The sequence below is a fragment of the Leptinotarsa decemlineata genome, unplaced genomic scaffold (genome assembly GCF_025532065.1).
Source record: "Leptinotarsa decemlineata unplaced genomic scaffold, Ldec_3_MD MMD2_tig00003736_RagTag_RagTag, whole genome shotgun sequence".
In the NCBI taxonomy this organism is placed as follows: domain Eukaryota; kingdom Metazoa; phylum Arthropoda; class Insecta; order Coleoptera; family Chrysomelidae; genus Leptinotarsa; species Leptinotarsa decemlineata.
This window is the reverse complement of record NW_027412593.1, coordinates 4233147-4255950: the sequence shown is the minus strand read 5'-3', so window position 1 is coordinate 4255950 and position 22804 is coordinate 4233147. Positions and strand designations below refer to the sequence as shown.

The window sequence follows — 22804 nt, the reverse complement described above, 5'->3', positions numbered from 1 at the left end:
GGAATATTGAATTGGTTTCCTATTTTATAATTAGATGTATCGAACTTATTTATATTATTTTTGATAAATTCATAGAAATTGTCTGTATTTACTTGAGAATAAGGGAGTCGGTATCAGTGTAGAGTAAGGACGCATCTTCTCCAAACTGTTGTTTGATACATCCATAGAAAAAATCATACATAACTGTTTTAGATAATTCTAGAATGGAAAATCCTAAATATAGTGGTTTATCATAATGAACTTTTACTCTAGCCAATTGAATGGCAACAAAATTTTCTGTGAAAATAGAGCATTTTTTAAAATTTGGTCGCGATATGAGACAACTAGCACCTATAGTTCTTTTTATATTTTCCCAATGTGTAATCAGTCTAACATCAATTCTATTGTCTACGTTTTCCATTGTTTTTCCATAGACTGCATTATTCATTAGTTTGTAGAAATCTTTTTCAGATTTGTTATTAGACCTATCACGCATTTCAGTATTCAAATCAATATAAGGCTTCATCCAACATGATTGCTCAAACCTCAATACTCTATGTGTGTTCATCACTATCAAACCATGATTGACAGCTTGCTGTAAGTTTCTATAGTGAACAATATATTTTCTTTTGTCGTTTAAATTTGGAATTAATTTGGGAACTTTCGATTTTGCATATGGAGGTATCAAACGTTCAACTAAGAATGGTAAATCGGAATGTTTATCATGAAGTTCTTGGGGATAAAGTATATCCACTTCCAATACATATCCATAAGGACTATCAATATCCACATTCATTATATCAAGATTGAGAATTTCATGAGGTGCTAACCATGAAAATTCACCTGTTGGTAATGGTTGCGACATGCTATGACCATATAGATTTGTTGCATCCAAATATGAAATGAATGAAGATGGTTCATTTGGATTATAATCCGGTAAAAATGTATTGTTTGCTTTATGTTTCCTTTCACTACATTGACTTATTCCACCACGAATACCTTTTTGAAAGAAGTGAACCATATCAATATCAGTTAGTAATTCCAATTCAATATTAGTATATTTCAACATGGCATCCCACGATAATCCGGGTGCAGTGAAGTATTGTGCCGGATCCAATTTATATTTATCAACAGATATATTTCTAAAGTTTTCAAAAATGTCACATAATAGTAACACATCTGACTTTAAATATAAATCAGAGTATTCACCCAAATCCTGACATTCGAATAAATTCCAAACAAGTTGAGCTCTCCCATAATCATTATCTGATATATGTTCACAATTGAGTTTATCATAAAATTGATTTTTGGTTGGAAGTCTTGGATGATTCAGTTTTTCGATGTCATCAACAAAACTATAGGGAAATACACCTTTCTTTCTCATCAAATTGAAATTTTCAATTTGTGGGAAATGTTTGCGCATCTCGATACACTGATCAGATGTTAAATTTGCACCTAAATTCTCCAAAGAACTAGGCATGAATCTGAAACTATCAATGAATCTCATTTTCAAATAATTCTTCTTCACCCTACCATCTTTATCCGTATAGGAGTGTGTAAAGAGATGTTTTGTGAAAGATATATATTTCTCATTAATTTGTGGGATGACATCCACTTTATCTTTGTTTTTATACAATTCCTTTATGAATAAATGACAATCATATCCACTGAGATTGTGAAAAATTATAGGAATGAAATTTGGCAATTTAAAATTCAAATTACAAGATGAATGAGCAGCAGGGGACCTTTTTTTTCCTGTGAGGTGACAATGATCTCTCACTTTGACTTCGCCATCATTAAATTGTTTGGAACAAATGCCACAATTTGTGGCAGAAGCAAACTGTTCCTCTTCCTCAGGAGTTTGTACATCCATAGGAATAGGAAACCTGAGATGACTTTCATAAATATTTTTCAAATCATCTTCGATTTTGCTAACGAATTTCTGGGCTGCATCCACACCCCTATACGAAACAAATTTTGATAAATCATCATTGTATGAACATTTAATCAAATAAGCAAATGAATAAGGCTCATGTTTGAATGTCTTGATCGAATACGAGTATTCAGGATTTGGTTTAGTGGTTTGAATCGGCTTCAGTACTGATTCAAAATCGGCATACACTACAAATGGTACCTTCATTTGTTTCTCAAAGTTTTCAAAAGTTAGTATATTTTCAGGTACCGTTTTCCCATATTTATTGACTTTGAAATTGGTTGATGGTGTTGTAGTACTCAAGTGATTACAATCATTTATCTTATGACGTAATAGTAATTGTTCATTAGAAAAATATAATAAACAGCCATCACAAAAATATTTCTTATGTTCATGAGCCGATAATTGGCTTGAAACTAATCTTGAAAGATCTTTGATCCAACAATAATGATTATTACCAAAATCATCTGTGATAAGTAACAAATTGACATGTCTTCTAAGTCTTCTCTGAGAGTAACGTAATGGTCCAATTATTTCATACATTATTTTACCCTTCTCGAATTTACTTTCTAAACCGTACACATTAACTGAAATATCATTCTTGTCTTCAAATTTCACAATATCTTTCAACTTTACCGGAAAATTCATACCTGTTACATCTATGACTGTACTGAAATGTGGATACGATGAAACTTCTGATGTTCTATCGATTGCAGGATGTAGTGCTGAAGTGATAGCCCATGCAAAACAATGCTGATCTTCATTACGGACATCAACCACGGCCTTCCTACGCTCGATACATTCAGGCAGCTTCACATATGAACATCCACTGAGCGGGCTGTATTTATTAATGTTCAACTCCAGAAACATGATTTTTCCACAAGTCCAACCTTAAATACAGAACAATATTACTAATCCATCCAATTAAAACTTGGTAGAAATGTTTACCTGAATCACGTTCCTGGAATTCTGTAGTTTGAGCGATAATCCCATTTCGAAATCCATCAAATAAGGAATTCAAATCAGTAGATTGATCAACTGTTCTATTCTGTGAATTAAATGATTTGGTTTCCTTCAGGTCTTGTGTTTGTAGAATATAACTCCCAAATACTTCCATATTCACTTTGATGATTTTGTGAACCCTGATGGCCGATTCCAATAATTCTATAACTTTCTGCCTGATCATTAAAGAATAACATGTAATCGGTGGAAACAATGGAACTCTGCACCCTGTATGTCGCAATCCGACGTTTGAAGGCGCTCTTTATAATTTGAACACCATCACTGAATTGAACACATGTATTATTCTTATGTTGTAGAATTCTATTGTGAGAATTCACTTGAGTCAATGGAATCATCACATTACAACAATTACATGTGTACATAGGTGCTGCAGCGTCATCTAATCTCACTCGTTTCACTGATGGACCTCCTTGGCAACTCTGGAGCTGATGACGACGAAGGTTGTCACTACGGGTAAAAGATTTACCACATTCACAAGAATACATTTTCTATGATATGTTCTCACTAACTCACTCGATGGAAACTGACATAACCAACACTCGCCCGCTTCTTAAATACCATAATCCATGTCGCCTGCGCATCACCGTAGAGAGTGAGGGTAGGTAAGGACACATCGATGCATCCACTAAAGATGCTAATTGCTGCAGATATATTCGTCTACTGATTTCATAGTGTGCCAGGCATTTCTTTTATATTAAACAGTGCGAGTCACCCCCACCATGAAACTGTGGAAGGTTCACATTGCTAGTTGCTATCCACTAGAGATGCCTGACGTCACAGCCAAGCCCATCTCCCAATTTGATGCGATAACAGTTGCCGGCACGAGCAAGCAGTGGTCGTTGCACTCTCAGAGAGGGCAGACGTTTGCACAGTCCTCGCCCGCCTGCGTGTCACCATCAATAGCGAGGGTAGGGTGATGCGTTACGTCACATCATTCACTGCTTCGAGAGCGATACGAACAAGCAATTGTCGTTGCGCTCTCGGAGAGGACAGACGTTAGCACAGTCCTCGCCCGCCTGCGTGTCACCATTGATGGCGAGTCTGGGGCGTTACGTCACATCCTTCACTACATCGAGGGAGGTGAGAGCAGACCGATGAATACGCATTACTCTGCCACACGTCGTGGAGTGAACATGTCGCTCTCTAGCCGTTGAACGGTTATTGCTGTGAGGTCACTCCACTACTAACTTGGTGCCCTCACACCGATGTAGCATTCATTACTTGGAGGATCTTCGAAGTATGCAGACGTATGTTTGTACATAGACAAACAAGCACATGATGAAACCCTGTACCGTGCATTCTCTTACACACACACACACACACACATACACACACAAAATCTCATATGAAAAAAAAAATCTGAACGATCCATGCACCAGACACTTCAAGGTCACAACGCCTTAACTTCACTGCACAACAAAAAAAAGCAAATAACACGTCATATTGGTGGGGGGAGGATTAGAACCGGGAAAAAATTTCTGAACGATCCATACACCACACCCTTCAAGGTCACATCACATTGACTTCACCAAACAACAACCAATAAAAAAGCAATTAATACGTCATAGTGGTGGGGGAGGCTTAGAACAGGCTCAAATCTCCTACTACATAATATTCATAAACAAATATATTTTAGAAACAATATACACTGAAATATTTGACGTTTCAACCAATATTAAAAATAAAAAATCTAATTCAAAATATTTATTCACTGAATAAAATATTCCTGAATACTGTCATATTACAAATATTAGAAATGTATTCAAATTAGGATGTTCCTACTCTCAAACAAATGTATACTAAAAAATATACTAAAATAACAACTCTGTGAATTCATCAGCACTAATTAAAAAGCAATAAATATATTATTTCATTGAAAAAGAAAAAATTAAGTACATCAAGAAACAGGTTAGGTTAGGTTTCTCACTTAAAAAAATAAACCCACAAATGAAGTATTCAAAATGAGTGGTATGATGGGTTCTTCAATGAATTTCACTTACTTAAAGTTATCCAAACTTTGCTCACCAGAATAGTTTTCCTTATATTTGTCCAACAATGCATCAGCCAGTGTTTCAATAGTAATACCTGGAACAAAATGTACATTAACGTTCATTATCACTATTTGAAAGTGGCACAATAAAATTGGAATAAAAATCAAATAGATATTTTTCGCATAGGTTACTCATGAACATTTACAACATTTTATGACTTGGAGAGCAACTTGCATTGTCTTGATGAAAAGTACTCATTACGTTTTCAGTTCCTTGGCGCACCTGCCTGTACCAGGTACCACTCTGTTTCCTTTTGGGCAAATTGGTAATATTTTGAAAACGAGTGATAAAAATTATAAAAACAAATGATACAAAAGAATGTATTATTCACTTACTTTTCTCTATTGAAGATACACAACTGAAATCATTCTAGTTCAAACATGTACTTAGTCAAACCAACAAATCCCACACACCAACTCTCCTCGAACCTAAAATGAGGTATAGTAGGTTAATCACCATGACTTTACTATCGATACTATTGCATTTTATTTACTTTTCTTGAAGACTGAATATATGCAACTCTCCTGTTTGAAGATCCAAAATCAAACTATTCGCTGTACTGCAAATTGGACAACCCCAAATTATAAATGGTACACTGAACGTGACAGAATTATACTTTGATAATAACACCAACACACCATGCATTACGCGAACCTGCCACGTCAACCGCCATGTTGAATCAAATGTCGAATTTAACGCAAAGGTACCAAGCATTAAGCACTTCAATTGACCAATGAGAAACGTTTACTCCAAATCTTCACTTCCCCATTTCTCCGTTTCCAGGATTTTTCCCTTTGTAATTAAATAATTTCAAATACAAAAAGACAAATAGGATGAGAACTAACCAATTTATTGATGCAATTGGTTCATTTATTGGCCCATTCAAATTTTTTTGTCGTTTCCAACAGTTGCTGTTGGAGCAATTCATCCAGAATCTTCGCGTTGAGTTCAAAAACTGGTTAACACTATCAGGGTTATATACATTAGGTTATGCATTCGATTAAGATCTTCAAATATTTTTGTTTTTAATAATATTGAATTATTTGAATACGTTATTATAAGATAATTCAAAATTCCATTGTATAGAATATTCCAAAATATACCGTGGGGATATATTCTAAGAATATACCATATGGTATATTCAATCGACAATATTCTTAGAATATTCAAGGGAGAATAATCCATTTATAGACATTCTATGCACATTCTTTCGGGAATAATCCTGCCATATTCATTCAAGAATATTCTATGAATATTCTAAAGACATGTATATATTCCAAGAATATTCTATGAATATTTGGAATATATACGTTCGTTTGATAATATACAGGGAATATTCCATGAATATCTGGTGCTGTGTGGGAGTGAATAGAAGTAACAGTAAGAATGTTTTGGTTTTTGTATACATCGCGACATGAGGTTTGAATAGGTAGGTCAAAAATATCTAAATCAACTCCTAGCTTTAAATACAGTCGGTACTATAATATCGTTTGCTGATGATACAGTTGTCACCTGTGAGGCCAAAAATGCGTGAAAGATGCAGCAGAAAGGAATTGAAAACAGATAATGGATTGGTTTAAAAACCATTATAGTTGATTTTACATCATATGAAAAGTACTTACCTCCATATAAGTCAATTAGAATTAACAACCAAATTGTTGAAATAGTATCGTCAGTAAAGTACTCATCTCAACATGAGATATACACCTCATTGAGCTGAAATATAAACTCCGGGGACTAATTTTCAAGTTTTATAAATTTCGTAAAATTATTTCAGTTGAACAGCTCAGAACTCTCTCTTTTAATTTTTATATTTTTCAAGGACAAAATACAAGCACTACAGGAAAATCTGTAAGGCGCTCTGAGAGCGGTGTCTGTGCGACAGTAGCGATTCACGTTGGATTTTAATCGCTGGATATTGAAGTCATTTGGAAAAACATTCTCAGGAAGTTCATTCCACATAAACGCAGTTCTTCAAATGAAACAGTTCATAAACAGTGAAGTTCGGGTATACTGAGTTGAACCACAAAACGATGAGGAGCCAAAGCCTGTCACGTACTTCTGATATGTTCCGCTCTTGGTGGAATCAAATGTGTCAAGTCACTTGAACACCCCCGTGAAAGTATCCACAGAAGAGAGATAAATCTCCAAGCTTTTTTTGATGTTCCAGACTATCAAGGTTGCTAGTGATGTTCGTGTCTACAATCAGGCGGAAGGCTCTTCCTGGATGGAATCTAACAGCTTCAGTATTTGCCTAGGGGCGGAGGTCCTCCAAAGAAGGTTTGATCTGAGCTTTATAAAGCATCAAAAGTTGCTGAGGTATGTACAGTTTTCTGGTTTGGAACAGTGTTCCAAACTTTTGAGAAGTAGCCTTTGCAATTCTAGCGACATGATTGTGCCAAGACCATTTCAACCCCCAACAAACTTATCGAAGCAGGAAACGGAATTGTTTATCCTGACATTATTATATCCGGTTCAGAGACATTCATCTTTTTGGAATCCAAAGCAATATATTGGATCCTTGGTACAATAAAATACAATAAAAAGACGGTTAGAGACAATATGGATCCCTGGAGGACACTAGCGTTGATAGTAAAAGTATTCGAGATATATTTATCGATAGCCACTTACAGGAAACTTTCTTTCAGGAAACTGGAGAGCCATATACAAAAATGATCTGACAAGCCATATCATCGAAGTTTGGCCAGCAAACCCTCGTGCCACACACGGTCATTGGCCTTAGGAATATCAAGCGCAACAGCTCTTGACTCTCCAAGTTTCTCGATTGCGTTATTCCAAATATGGGTGACATACGATAGAATTTTGTCTGTTGATCTTTGTTTCCGAAAGCCATATTGATGATCGCTCAAGATGTTTAAGCCTTCCAAATATTTAAGGATATGGTAGTGTTCCCTCTTAGCTCAGCGATCGAAGTTTCCAGTTTTTTTCACCCAGATGAGATAAGAAAACAAAATCCGATAAATATTTAATGAATTGACTCTTTTTTCACTGATAATCCTGGCTCGATAGGACCAAATGTTTTCTCTTAGCTCAGTTGGAAATTGGTGAAATTGAAAATCATACTCACAGATTGAGTTATTGCAAAAGCTCGACTGTTGTCGAGCTTTTGCAATAACTCATAAATAATAAAGAAAACCGGCGAAAAATGTACACCCGATGTGCATTGATGATAATATAAATCTTATTGAATTGTTTTTCCACTCTCGTAGTCAGCCGAAGAATACAATGTTGCCGGACTGTCCTTAACTAAAAATAAAAGAAAGGCGAGAACAGGTAGTTTACCGCTTTCTCCATGATTTTTGATATTACTGATAGCAGAGCGATTGCTCTATAGTTATTTTGAAGTTTCTTCTGTCCCTTTTTGGGAATAGGCTGAATGCGAGCAATCTCCCAATAAGAAGAAAAAACCCCTTCTTTATAAGGCAGGTTGAAAAGTCAGCAAATTACTGGTGCGAGTTCTTTGGCATACTTTTTGAGTATGACGACGGGCACTTCATCAGGACCAGATGCCTTGTTTATATGATGCTATTTCAAAATTTCGCCTGACTACACGTTGTGGGAATAGTGGGTGGTGTCTTTCCCAGAAAATCGACTGTGGAATGGGACGCAAATTGTTCAGCTAGTAGATTTGCTTTTTCTATGGCTGTTATTGCAGTTGAACCATCCGCTTGTGTTAGTGGTGGAATTATGGATTTTGTAAAGTTTTGATTAACAGCTTCAGCTACCGACTAGAAAGATCTATACCCGTTGGGATTTGCAAGCAGTTTATCCCTAATTCTCTGATTGTGAAGTTTTTTGCTTTCATTTATTCTAAGTTTACAGCTGTTGCGAGCATCAGCAAACCTTGTTCGGTTTTCGATACTGTGATTTATACGCCACTGCCGGTAGGCGAGATTTTTGGAGGCAATCTTTGCGAGAACCAAGGTTTGCCGTTAGAAGTTCGTTTCATTGAAAATGGAATATATGCATCAATTATTGATAGAATAACTTCCGTGGCTTCAGAAGCACAAGTTGACGGATCATTAGAGCTGAAACAAACATCTAGCCAGGGGAAATTTCGGAAATGGTCTTGAAGATCCTTCCACTCAGCAAATCTGTAATGCCTAACTTTGCGTGGCTTAGATTGCTCCCCAACATTTATCGGTAAATAATTCACTCAACACTAAAATTATTTTGTGGTCTGGAGATCCCAACGGAGACCTTACGAAGACTGTGTGAATTTCTGGTTGTTAGGTATAGATCCAGAAGACTAGCATATTCTCCATCATGGTCAGGAATCCTGGTTGGCTCATTTATAATCTGAGTAAGTCCGCTGCTTATTGCAATATGTAGGTACAGTAGAATCTCTGATGCAATATGGACTAATTTGTTCTGAACCAATGTTCCTCTCTGTGCAAGATCTCAGCTTGGGACCACTCGATGTTGTGTTGATGGGTCCAAACATGGTCTGCTATTCCTGATTTGCTGGTTTCTCCTCGCTGTGTGTGCTTCTTGTGCTCGGCAATGCGAACATTCAATGGCCTCTTAGTTTCACCAATATAGGATTTTCCGCACTCACAGGGTATCCGGTAAATGCAATTCTTGGAATCGCAGTCCGCGTTACGCGTAGATATACGAAACATATGGAAACCCATCATCAAACGAAAAATGACCAACTCCCGCCAAAACGGTCATCTTTCACGGAATGAGTGAAGCGGAAAATGGAAAGTAGAGAAAGTGAAAGTATTTCTACGACCTATAAGATAGTCATCTCTCGGAGGAATCAGTCCAGTCATCACCCGAAGACGATTGTAGATACCAACAATCGAAACGTCGTGAACTAACGTGACTTGGAATCTGTACACTTTTTTATTTTTTATTATTTTTTTTTTCATTCCTTTAATTTTTATTTATTCAATTATTATATTTTTACTTGTAGGTTATTTCACTATCATTCCATTTCAGGTTTATTGTTGCTTAATATAATTGTTATTTTCAACTATTCTTTTTTAATTATTCTTTTTTACTTGTTTCAGGGATTTCAAATCATTTTATATAGTAGACAATGGAAGTCCGAACTAGTGAAATTCATCACGATACATTGTCAATCACCTTCAAACAAGCAGTTTGGGAACTTTGCTTGTTTTAGATTTATTCTACGCCAGAGGTATAAACCCGCCCTTGCTGGCAAAACTTTCCAAAACACCTGAAAAGGCACTATAAAACCAAGCCAATCGAATTATGGTGAATTATAGCTGATTCAGATCAATTATAACTTATTGAAATAACAGTTCCTCGTGAGATTTTCTCTTAACAGTTCTCAACACGGAGAACAATGAATTGGGTTGATTTTGTAAACTGTTTGAAAATTGCACATAGTATTTAATACAAATCATTCGACTCTTTTAAAACTGATCAATCCTAAGAAAAATCATCAAGTATTCAAATATTTCAAATGGAAGAACAACGCCGAAGAGAATTCATTTGTTCTTTGATGAGAATTGTGGTTTGTTTCTTACTGGTTATAATGAAAAAATTAAGAAGTAACACTGCAATAGTTTTAATTTTTCTGATTGGATTTCTTCCTGACGGTATTCAAAGTATATTAAGATACCGTCAAGGTGCGTATTCACCAAAAAAGCGAGCCCGAGCGAGCATGAGCGAGCATTCGTGTATGTTTGCTCGTGTTCGCTCGAGTTTGCTCGACATATTGATGTCTCGTCCACACCAGAGCGAATATCTGCAAGTTCGTAGTCGTAGTTGATCCATCTACTTTGTGCGAGCAGGACGTGCGCGGTAAATGTGTCTGAAGGTGCGCATTCACCAAAAAAGCGAGCATTAGCGAGCATTCGTGTATGTTTGCTCGTGATCGCTCATGTTTCCTTTTTGGTGAATACGATCTTTTCTGAACGCGAACAAGCATACGTTCGTTCGCTCGCTAGCCCGTACTTACCAAACGATTATTGATGCAAAATGCTCGTTCACTCTTGTTCGCTCTTGTTCGCTCGTGCTCGCTTTTTTGGTGAATACGCACCTTCACAGTATAGCTTAAAGCATTAGTCCGAGTATCCAAACGTTTTGGTAGTAAATCACAGCGCGCATGAACGAATCGTAGCATCGAGGAAATGTTGGTCAAATTATGAAATAGCAATGTTCAACAATCACATTTCTTCATCCTTGTAAGGATTTTCCATTTTGTTTTCGTTGTTCGTGAAAGTTCGGATATTTTTTCCCGTCAAGTTTATAAACCGACAGTTGAAATGCTGGAAAACAAACAAAAAAGAAGATTCAAGAACTACTTAACTTGCAGTATTTATAAATATAATTTGTTGAATAATCTTGACCATGTTATTTTCTGTATGCAATTTTATGCCACATACAATTTATGCAACATCTAGGTCCATTTATTGTATATGGAAATGTAATTTGAATTGAAGGGGTTATATTTTTAGGAGTGATTAGAGTATCAAGATGGAGTAGTAGAAAGCCAAAAACTTTCTTTCTCAAAAAGGAAATGTAATATTTTGTATTTATATTTTTAAATGTATTCAAGAAGTGTATCTATAGCAGATACAAATTATATATTTTCACCCCGGGCGTCAATTAAATTGTTTTGTTTTTATTTGTAGCACATTTTCTGGTTGCCATCAACCAAACAAAAAATGTGCCAACACTCATTTCCAACAATAGTCAAATTGTCAGAAGATTTTATCAGTTTATTTTTTTTATATGAAGTCATATTCTTGCATTAAATACTATAAACAGTGTCATATACTCTTGAATCAAAAACAAACATCGAAAACAGTGGATTACAAATGGTCTGGTAAAATCTATAAACAAGAAAGACACACTTTATAAAGAACATAAGAAAAACCCAAATGATTTATTTAAAAAACATGAATTTATCAATTATAAAAACAATTTGACAACACTGATCAGAACAGCCAAACGTAACTACTACCAAAATAAAATTGATGCATCTAAACATAATTCAAAAATTCTGTGGAACACTGTAAATGAACTCACAGGCAAAACAGAAACAAATAACAGTATAACAGAAATACATAATGTTCAAGGAAACTCTTATCACTGATTCTTTTGAAATAGCTACGGAATTCAATAACTATTTTTCCAATGTAGGACCAGAACTTGCTAATAAAATACCGCGGACTTCAAATTGTAAACATTCTTACAAATCACTACCCCATTCAATTTTCTTCGAACCTGCAACAGAAGAAGAAGTTATTAACACCATAAAATCTTTAAAAAACAAAAAATCACCGGGTTACGACGAAATTACCGCAGAATGTTTGAAGGAAATTGCAAATGAGATTGCAACACCACTGTGTTATTTAATAAACAATATTATTTATAAAGGTGTATACCCTTCTTGTTTTAAATTATCAATTGTAGTCCCATTACATAAAAAAGGAAGTAAAACTGAAGTTTCCAATTATAGACCTATCTCCCTGATTTCTAACTTTGCAAAAATATTTGAAAAAATTTTGAAAATTCGTATAACAAAATACTTATATAAATACAATTTAATATCAGAACATCAATTTGGGTTCAGGGAAGATAGGTCAACACAAGATGCAATCTCTCTTCTGACAAGCAAAATTTATAAATCACTAGATACAAACAAAAAATCGTTATGCATTTTCTTGGATGTTGCAAAGGCATTTGACACAGTGTCTCATAATAGGATGTTGGAAACTTTACAGGATTTAGGTTTCAGGGGCAGTGTTTATAATTTGATGGTAAGCTATTTAGCTGGAAGAAAGCAAAAAGTCAAAATAAATGATAAATTAAGTGAAGAAAATTTAATAACATATGGTGTGCCGCAAGGTACGGTTCTAGGGCTTACTCTGTTCACCATTTATATTAATCATTTACTTACCTTGAATACTGAAGGTTCCATTATTAGTTTTGCAGATGACACGGCTGTTTTTTATCAGAGTGAGTCATGGGCTGACCTACAACAAAAAATTAATCAAGATTTTATTCACATTATAGACTGGTTTGATTATAATTTATTAACTGTTAATTACTCAAAAACATGCTTTGTTCCATTTAGTTGTTATGAAAATGGTTTACCAGATTTTAATGTTGTACAGTTACATGTCAACAATAAAATAATAGAAATAAATAGAGTTAGATATATAAAATATTTAGGTATAACAATTGACGATACTATGGAATGGAATATACATATACAAAATGTAATTAAAACATTAAGGCCTATGCTATATAAAATAAAATTTCTGAACCGATACTTAGACTTACCTGTGATAAAGATTGTATATTACTGAATTTCACTAGTTCGCACTTCCATTGTCTACTATATAAAATGATTTGAAATCCCTGAAACAAGTAAAAAAGAATAATTAAAAAAGGATAGTTGAAAATAACAATTATATTAAGCAACAATAAACCTGAAATGAAATGATAGTGAAGTAACCTATAAGTAAAAATATAATAATTGAATAAATAAAAATTAAAGGAATGCAAAAAGAAAATAATAAAAAATAAAAAAGTGTAGAGATTCCAAGTCACGTTAGTTCACGACGTTTCGATTGTTGGTATCTACAATCGTCTTCGGGTGATGACTGGACTGATTCCTCCGAGAGATGACTATTTTTATAGGTCGTTGAAATACTTTCACTTTCTCTACTTTTCATTTTCCGCTTCACTGATTCCGTGAGAGATGACCGATTTGGCGGGAGTTGGTCATTTTCCGTTTGATGATGGGTTTCCATATGTTTCGTATATCTACGCTGGCCTGGCTGAATACGTTGTTGGACAACATGTATGCGGCTTCCTTAAATTTTCTCCTGAACCAATGTTCCTCTCTGTGCAAGATCTCAGCTTGGGACCACTCGATGTTGTGTTGATGGGTCCAAACATGGTCTGCTATTCCTGATTTGCTGGTTTCTCCTCGCTGTGTGTGCTTCTTGTGCTCGGCAATGCGAACATTCAATGGCCTCTTAGTTTCACCAATATAGGATTTTCCGTACTCACAGGGTATCCGGTAAATGCAATTCTTGGAATCGCAGTCCGCGTTTGAGGGCCTGGTTTTCGTGAGGCTGCTACGGATAGTGTTACCGGATCTGAAACAGGTTCTAATGTTGTACTTGGAACCAATTCTTCTTATCCTCTCCGATAATCCTCTGATGTAGGGAAGTGCAAGCACAGGTTGTGAAGGCTTCTCTTCCTTGCGAGGCTCCTGCTGTCTTTTAGCCAAAGTCTTTTCTACCATCGCTTTGGAGTATCCATTCCGCTGGAAATCGTTTTTGATGATGTCTAGTTCCTTCTCGAGACCTTCCTTTGTATTACAGAGCCCAAAAGCAAGGTCTAATAGATTCTTGATGATTCCTCTTTTTGTCGATTGATGGTGGTTGGATTCGTGGTTCAGACAGTGGTACGGGACAGTATCTGAACCACGAATCCAACCACCATCAATCGACAAAAAGAGGAATCATCAAGACTCTATTAGACCGTGCTTTTGGGCTCTGTAATACAAAGGAAGGTCTCGAGAAGGAACTAGACATCATCAAAAACGATCTTCAGCGGAATGGATACTCCAAAGCGATGGTAGAAAAGACTTTGGCTAAAAGACAGCAGGAGCCTCGCAAGGAAGAGAAGCCGTCACAACCTGTGCTTGCACTTCCCTACATCAGAGGATTATCGGAGAGGATAAGAAGAATTGGTTCCAAGTACAACATTAGAACCTGTTTCAGATCCGGTAACACTATCCGTAGCAGCCTCACGAAAACCAGGCCCCCAAACGCGGACTGCGATTCCAAGAATTGCATTTACCGGATACCCTGTGAGTGCGGAAAATCCTATATTGGTGAAACTAAGAGGCCATTGAATGTTCGCATTGCCGAGCACAAGAAGCACACACAGCGAGGAGAAACCAGCAAATCAGGAATAGCAGACCAGGTTTGGACCCATCAACACAACATCGAGTGGTCCCAAGCTGAGATCTTGCACAGAGAGGAACATTGGTTCAGGAGAAAATTTAAGGAAGCCGCATACATGTTGTCCAACAACGTATTCAGCCAGGCCAGCGTAGATATACGAAACATATGGAAACCCATCATCAAACGGAAAATGACCAACTCCCGCCAAATCGGTCATCTCTCACGGAATCAGTGAAGCGGAAAATGGAAAGTAGAGAAAGTGAAAGTATTTCAACGACCTATAAAAATAGTCATCTCTCGGAGGAATCAGTCCAGTCATCACCCGAAGACGATTGTAGATACCAACAATCGAAACGTCGTGAACTAACGTGACTTGGAATCTCTACACTTTTTTATTTTTTATTATTTTCTTTTTGCATTCCTTTAATTTTTATTTATTCAATTATTATATTTTTACTTATAGGTTACTTCACTATCATTTCATTTCAGGTTTATTGTTGCTTAATATAATTGTTATTTTCAACTATTCTTTTTTAATTATTCTTTTTTACTTGTTTCAGGGATTTCAAATCATTTTATATAGTAGACAATGGAAGTCCGAACTATTGAAATTCATCACGAAACATTGTCAATCACCTTCAAACATTGTATATTACTCTCTGGTTGAATCTAGGCTAAATTACGGAATATTGGGATGGGGTGGAGCCGCAAACTGTCATTTGTCCAAACTTGAGACTCTACAAAAAAGATTCCTAAAAATAATATTAAAAAGAGACATGTTGTATCCTACAAACCTTCTTTATCAAGAGGCTAAAATATTTGATATTAGTCAGTTGTACTACATACAGTTAGTGTATTTTCAATATAAACATAAACGTCACGATTATATAGACCACGTACATAACACTAGAAATAAAGTAAAAAAATTGATCAAAACAGAACTGACACTCAAAACAATTGGTCATCGAAGTCATTTGCATTCAGCTAGTCGAGCCTATAATATACTTTCGGAGTCCATTCGACAGGCAGAACATTTTAAAAAATTTAAAAAATTAATTAAAAAATTCGTTTTGGACGAACGACATCAAATTAATTTGTTACTAAGAGCCTGACATCCTAGTAACATAGTATGTTGTTCTTTTTTTTGTATTGGCAAATCCTGTTGTTTGCAATGGTTTGTAGTTCTTTTTGTTTATTATTATTTTCATTAACTACTACATACAAAAGTTTTATTTACTGTCTAGATTATTTCTTCTGTATTTCTTTTTTGTTTGTTGCTACAGTTTATTTCATAAAATACGTATATTTTTTAATCGAAAATTTTGGCTGTTTCATCGCATACAAGCTCTGCTTTCGCGATGTTCTGTGTTGGTGTTTATTTGTATTATTATTTGTTTATTATTATTAAATTATTAAAAATTATTAAAATCGATACAAATAATAGATGATTGCAATAATTTGAAAGTACTCGTGATATTTAGAACGACAACTGTAGTGCAATACGATAGCTACAGGAGATTCCTCACTCTTTATCACTCCCAATTTTCTAGAAGTAGGAAGAAAGGAACGCAGGAGCTGACATCAGTTAAGCAGTGGGTAGAGTATACATTCATTATTGAAGTAGAAGCAAACAACTCAATTAATTTCTTGGACTTAACAATTAGTAGAATGAACAACAAACATTATTTTTCAATTTATCACAAACCGTCCTATACGGATATTACTATACATTACGATTCTACCCATCCTTATCAACACAAAGTAGCAGCTTACAATAGCATCATTCATAGAGTAGTCAATGTTCCTCTTTCAATAATAATTTCAATAAAGAACTTAATATCATCAAGCAAATTGTGGTCAACAATGGGTTTAAAGTCAAAAGTCAACGCAAAAGCGATTCAAGACAATTTTTCTATTGATAAGGTAGATATTCAAAATTATAGAGCTTTAACATATTTTGGACAAACAACGGAAAAAGTGGCTTCATTTTTGAGGAAGCGAGATATTGAAATTGCATATAAATCAAGTTATACGTTGGGAAAGTTAGTCAAAAATAATAAAGACAAAACATCCAAATTCGTGAAATCAGGAGTATATAAATCAAAGTATGGAACGTGTCCTGAGGTATATATTGGTCAAACTGGTAGAACATTTGGGATCGAATGTGTATCTGGTGTATGTGTTTTCATTTGGTTAGTCCTCATTTTCGTTTGTACCTATCACCTATCTTGTCTGACACATATATTTTAAACGTTTTTTTGACATGGATAACTAATGTTTGAGTTCTGATGATGGATTTAATAAAGTCCGAAACGTTGGTATAAAACTTTATCGACGAACATTTTTGATCACTTTCCCAACTAATAGAAAAAACCGCATTGGGAAATTAATAGACTTAAAAATTCTAATGAATGACCAACTGGATTTGAATAGAACACCATTATTAAACTTGTTTTCATAAAAACCGAGAAAGAATTATTACTGATGTAGATGTGAGGTAATATGCTTCAGGTGATCATAATTGAAGAGGTACCTTAGGTAGAGGTTTAGGTAATTTTTTAGAGGTAGTCTCAATTATGGTTAGCTGCAGTATATAAATATTAGTTTAAGAAGCAACTTGAAGTATTCAAATCACGTGATGAAGCTACTGTACTAGCGAAACATGTTGTGACATATATTTTTCAAATAAATTTTCTGAAGATCAAATCGTGAGGTGTAGTTTATGAAAGTATAAATTATTGAGGAGGCACTTAAATGTATCTAAAGCAGACAACAGTGGAAACTGATTCATCAGTACACCAACCCCATCGGTATTTAGGGAATTTTTCAGCCAGAATTTGGAAATTCCTAAACCACCAATCGAAAATATCCCACTCAAGAGTACTCCTAGTCTACATCAAAAGAGGTATTTGAAAAATTAAAAATGAAGACCCGTTCCACCAAAGAATCAAAATAGTTAATGAATTTTCATTATACTCTATCTAGAATCAAAATAATTTGTATTTTCAAGTTTATTTCCTAATTTAATTTTTTCTATTCATTTTATTCTATTTTTTCTTCTTGTTCCTCAATTATACATTAATATACATACAACATAGGACGGATATTAGCTTGAAAATTGAATCAATGGATCCGTTTATTCAGGAATATCAAAATGAACCAGAAAATTTATATGTAGAAAAAGGGAAAAATTCTTTAAAGATATTCCACACTGATATCGGGAGTATATCAAAAAATTTTGATAAGCTATGTCTATACCTGACTAGTTTCAAAATTAATTTTGATATTATTGTATTAACAGAAACTTTCATTGTACCTGACGTAAACATATTCGGTATCACAGGTTATAATACGCTTTATAATGAATCAACAGAAATGATGGAGTAGTAGTGTTCATCAAGAAAAATTGCAACTACGAGCATTCAAATATAATATTATGAAATATAAAAATACTTCAAATTATAAATGACATACAAAAATTAAACAGTGATCCTCTCATCTATATACAGATCTCCAAATTCATGTCCAAATGAATTCAATAACCAATTTTTCAACTATCTGCAAAATTTCAACAACGGCGATTATTATTTGACAACATGTGAATCAAACATCGATTTATTGATAGAAATTGATCATAGTAAAGAATATAAAAGCAACTTAGAATACTTTGGGTACATTTCATAAATAAATGTAGTAACACGGCCGGATAGCTCTACATGTATAGACCATTTCTTCGTTAAAATCAATACACATTTTCACGATAATATTGAGTCGTTCGTCTAATGGTTGGGCCAACGAGCCAGAGAATGAACACCACGCAATGAATGAACAATTCAACGGATTTTATATATATTAAGGTTATTTCAATTATTAGAAGCCGAAGTAAACGTTTGTAAATATGGAAACGGTCTGGACAATTCCGTTCATACACTGGAAAAATCATAACCCCTCAAACAGTAAATTCTTATAACATCGACAGATCGGTACCAGTCAGATCGTACCAAGTGTGCGCCATTTTTGTTGAGGTAAGTACAAAACATAGCAATAAAAAGTTGTATTTAATGACCACGACCATTACATATTATCAAATCTAATATCTGAAAAGGGTAATAAACAATCAAAAGATAATATTGCTCTATTAAAAATTCATATTATTCATGCGCCTACCGTTAAATTTTGGAAATAATTGACTATAGTAAAACCAATAATGATTGAGAGTAAAGCGCGTTGTCATATCTAAATTTTACGTTACCAGTTTATAGCAGAATCAAAATATAGTAAGCAGTAGAGTTGTAGGTTGTGGCAAATTATAGATAATACACAATACTAGTACGATTAAAAGGTATTATTTATGACAAAAATCAGTAATGAGCTTGTAATGAGTAATACTTATACATTTCCTGATTACTGATCAGTTAAAATTCATTATTTTCTGTATAGTGTTAGATATTTATTACAACTAGTGTCAACGCTGTACGCAACGATATTTCTGTCTTTGTCACTTTACCGTAACTTCCATCTCATCGTTGCAGTCCTCACAAATGTACTTGCAGCCATGAGCGTATCATTGGTTTGTGAATTATACAGCGTGGATTGTACGTTTTACAGTTAAGTTAGTCAGCAATCGACGTGTTGTGATAACAATTGGTGAAAATAATAGTGCTAATAAGTTAATAAGTCTTTAAGCGTTACATAATTATATTTCTACACCGTTCTCAAACTACTCAAAAAATGGGAGACATGGTCGGGCCTTCCACGTCGAAAAAGGTAAAACGGTCGGAATCTCGGTCAGTAAGAGAAAAACAAATTGGGAGACATGGTCGGGCCTTCCACGTCGAAAAAGGTAAAACGGTCGGAGTCTCGGTCAGTAAGAGAAAAACAAATTGTACTGCGAGTATTTCACTGTCTTGAAAGAGATCATCAGCCACCAAAAGATGACTTTGTGCATATGTGCTGTAATTCTACGTGTGTACCTCCGAATAACCAACCGGTCATTTCTACATCATTAAGTTCCACAATTACAAAAGATAAATTAGTTGATATGTGCTCTGATTTTACCGGTGTACCAAAATCATCGATTTACAAAATACTTAGAGAAGCAGAAATCCATGGGGACGTACAAACGTCAAAAACTAGTAGCGGACGAAAAAAAATCACAGTTGATGAAGAAGCCAAAACCAGTATACGCAGAACTATTCACAGTTTCTTTTTCAGAAATGAGCTGCTCACACTACAAACAGTTCTGGAGGCACTTAGCGATCATGAATTGGTCCCAAAAATGGGTAAAGAAACTTTTAGGAAACTTGTACACGAAATGAAATTTACGCACGGAAAAGTTGACAGGAAAAGCATTCTCATTGAACGTCAAGAAATAATAGCATGGAGAAGAAACTATCTAAGAAAAATTGACGAATTTCGGAAGCTCAAAAAAAAATTGTACTTCATGGACGACACATGGGTTAACCAAGGACACACGGTCAAAAAAGTATGGCAGGATGGTAATATAACAAGTGCACGACAAGCCTTTATTGAAGGTTTGTCAGTTGGGTTAAAACAGCCATCTGGAAAAGGTAGTCGTCTGATAGTTACGCATATAGGAAGCGACAGTGGATTTCTACCAAATGGTGAATTAATATTTACATCTAAGAAAACAGGCGACTATCATGAAGAGATGAATGCGGAGGTGTTTGAAAAATGGTTTGAAGGCATCATTCAACTTGTGGAACCTGGGTCTGTCATCGTCATGGACAATGCCCCATACCATAGTCGACATTTAGAACCATTACCGAAACAATCATGGAAAAAAGCAGCAATTCAAGAATGGTTAATTAATAAGAACATTCAATATAACAAAGATAGTTCAAAGGCAGAACTACTTCAGCTAACAAAATTACACACAGACAAATATAAAAAATTCGCAGTGGATGAAATGGCGTTAAGTCGAGGAATTACAGTTTTAAGGTTACCACCATACCACTGCGAATTAAACCCAATAGAATTAATCTGGGCGCAAGTAAAAGGATATGTGGCACGAGAAAACAGAACATTTAAATTAGTGGACATCACCTACAAGAAGCTATTCGAACTGTTTCTGCAGAAGACTGGAAGAAATGCATGCAGCATGTTTTAAAAGAAGAGAAAAAAATGTGGGACGTAGACAACCGTATTGAACACAATATTGAACCAATCATAATTCACTTTGATGATAGCGGTAGCAACAGTGACGAATCTGAGGTTGAAGATTAGACGAAAATTTGTACATTTACATTTATATTATATTCTATTATCAAAAATTTGTAATTTGTATTTTCTAGTACCCCTGACGATGAGTTTGAGTTACTCGAAAGCTTGAGAATAGTTATAAAGAGTTCACTTATCAATTGCTGCCATCCAATAGTGAAAAAATGTTATATATATATATATATATATATATATATATATATATATATATATTGTGTGTTTTTTATTAATATTGTTAATTTATTTGGTACCTACTATAATTACCACGATTATTACTCCGTTTTCATAAGGCCCACCTAATGACTAGAACGATTAGGTAAATTACGATATTGCAAAGTTTTAATGAAATAAATAAAAAATGTGTTTGAATATTTTAACTAATTGTACTAAGAATTTTTCTTTCATTCTCAACCCTCTCGAAAAATTAATAAGCACGCCCCCGATTTGCTGTCAACTGGGCTTACTTCTACTCTCAATCATTATTGGTTTTAGTATAGTTTCAAAATAACAAATATATCCAGTAAATGAACAGCCGTTCATTTACTGGAGATTTACGCAGTAAAATGAAAATAAGCGAAAATGAACCTAATGATAATGTGAAAAAGTACTTTAATAATTCCCAAAAGGTGTTTATCAAATCAAACTGAAACCAGTAAGTGAACGGGATATTTTGTAATGTTCAACGATTCCGATATGCTGAGAAAATATTGAACAGACATTGAAAGCGGAAATATTTCTTTGAATAAGGCTTCTGAGAAATATGGAATAACTAAATCTACTCTTCACTCTCTACTCTTCACAACAAACTAACGGATACGGTCCCAAATATATATAAAGGCAGTAAAAAATATTACAGCATATTGGTCGGGTCAACCCTTTCACAGATATCTGACCGGGCAACAAGTGGCTAAAATTATTTTTGGGAAGATATCCTCAAATTGCAAGAAAAAATACTAAAAATATTTAAATCCCGTGCATCTGTATCAGAAGAATTTATTTGAGCATGATTTTCTGATCTTCAAGCTTTTTTGCAAAATGAAAGCATCGTAGATATGATCAAAGATCCTTCGAGGGTTTTTAATGCAAATGAAACAGTCACCAGAACGTGCATGAAATCAGGTCTAGTTTAAGCACCTAAAGTTTATAAAAACCTGTACGAAGTTTCTTCCGGCAGTGAGAAAGAATCAATTACCGTTCTATGCAATTATTCAGCAGCAGGGATAGTAGCACCGCCAATGGTTATGTTTCCTTATAAAAGAATTCCGAAAGATCAACTAATTAAGAAAATGAAACAAGAGAATAAATCCAAAAAAGTAGGAAACAGCGAAGGGCAGAAGCAATGAGAGAGGACAGGAAACTCGAAAAAGAAAAATACGATGAAGAGCAGCAGACTGAGAAATCGAATGAAGCCGAAAAGAAAACAGCGAAGAGCAGGAGACTATGAAAGGAAACACAAGACAAGAAAGCGAAAAAAGACGAAAACATCGAAGAGCAACAGACTATGGAAGAAGAAAAGAAAGCCAAAAAAAAATACGGTGAGGGGCACCAGAAATCGAAACATGGCATGGAATATGAAAAAGAAAAAGGAGAACAGCGGGTTGAGGATATAGAACAAGACAACATACCGGAATCCTCAGCTGATATTTTTAATG

The 22804-nt window shown here is 34.8% G+C and overlaps 3 long non-coding RNA genes across 3 annotated transcripts; 1 reads left to right on the top strand and 2 right to left on the bottom strand.

Moving 5' to 3' along the window:
• Positions 1–4566: 4566 nt before the first annotated feature.
• LOC141483582 (uncharacterized) lies at positions 4567–11240 on the bottom strand. The gene is made up of 3 exons (XR_012466165.1): positions 5480–11240; positions 5322–5414; positions 4567–5020 (listed from the first exon to the last, which is right to left on the bottom strand). It is a non-coding gene; the product is annotated as an uncharacterized lncRNA (long non-coding RNA).
• A 663-nt stretch (positions 11241–11903) lies between these two features.
• On the bottom strand, positions 11904–16671 carry LOC141483580 (uncharacterized). The gene is made up of 4 exons (XR_012466164.1): positions 15707–16671; positions 15549–15649; positions 12887–12962; positions 11904–12210 (listed from the first exon to the last, which is right to left on the bottom strand). It is a non-coding gene; the product is annotated as an uncharacterized lncRNA (long non-coding RNA).
• A 2862-nt stretch (positions 16672–19533) lies between these two features.
• LOC141483572 (uncharacterized) lies at positions 19534–20326 on the top strand. Its single transcript, XR_012466161.1, has 2 exons — positions 19534–19679; positions 19756–20326. It is a non-coding gene; the product is annotated as an uncharacterized lncRNA (long non-coding RNA).
• Positions 20327–22804: the final 2478 nt, after the last annotated feature.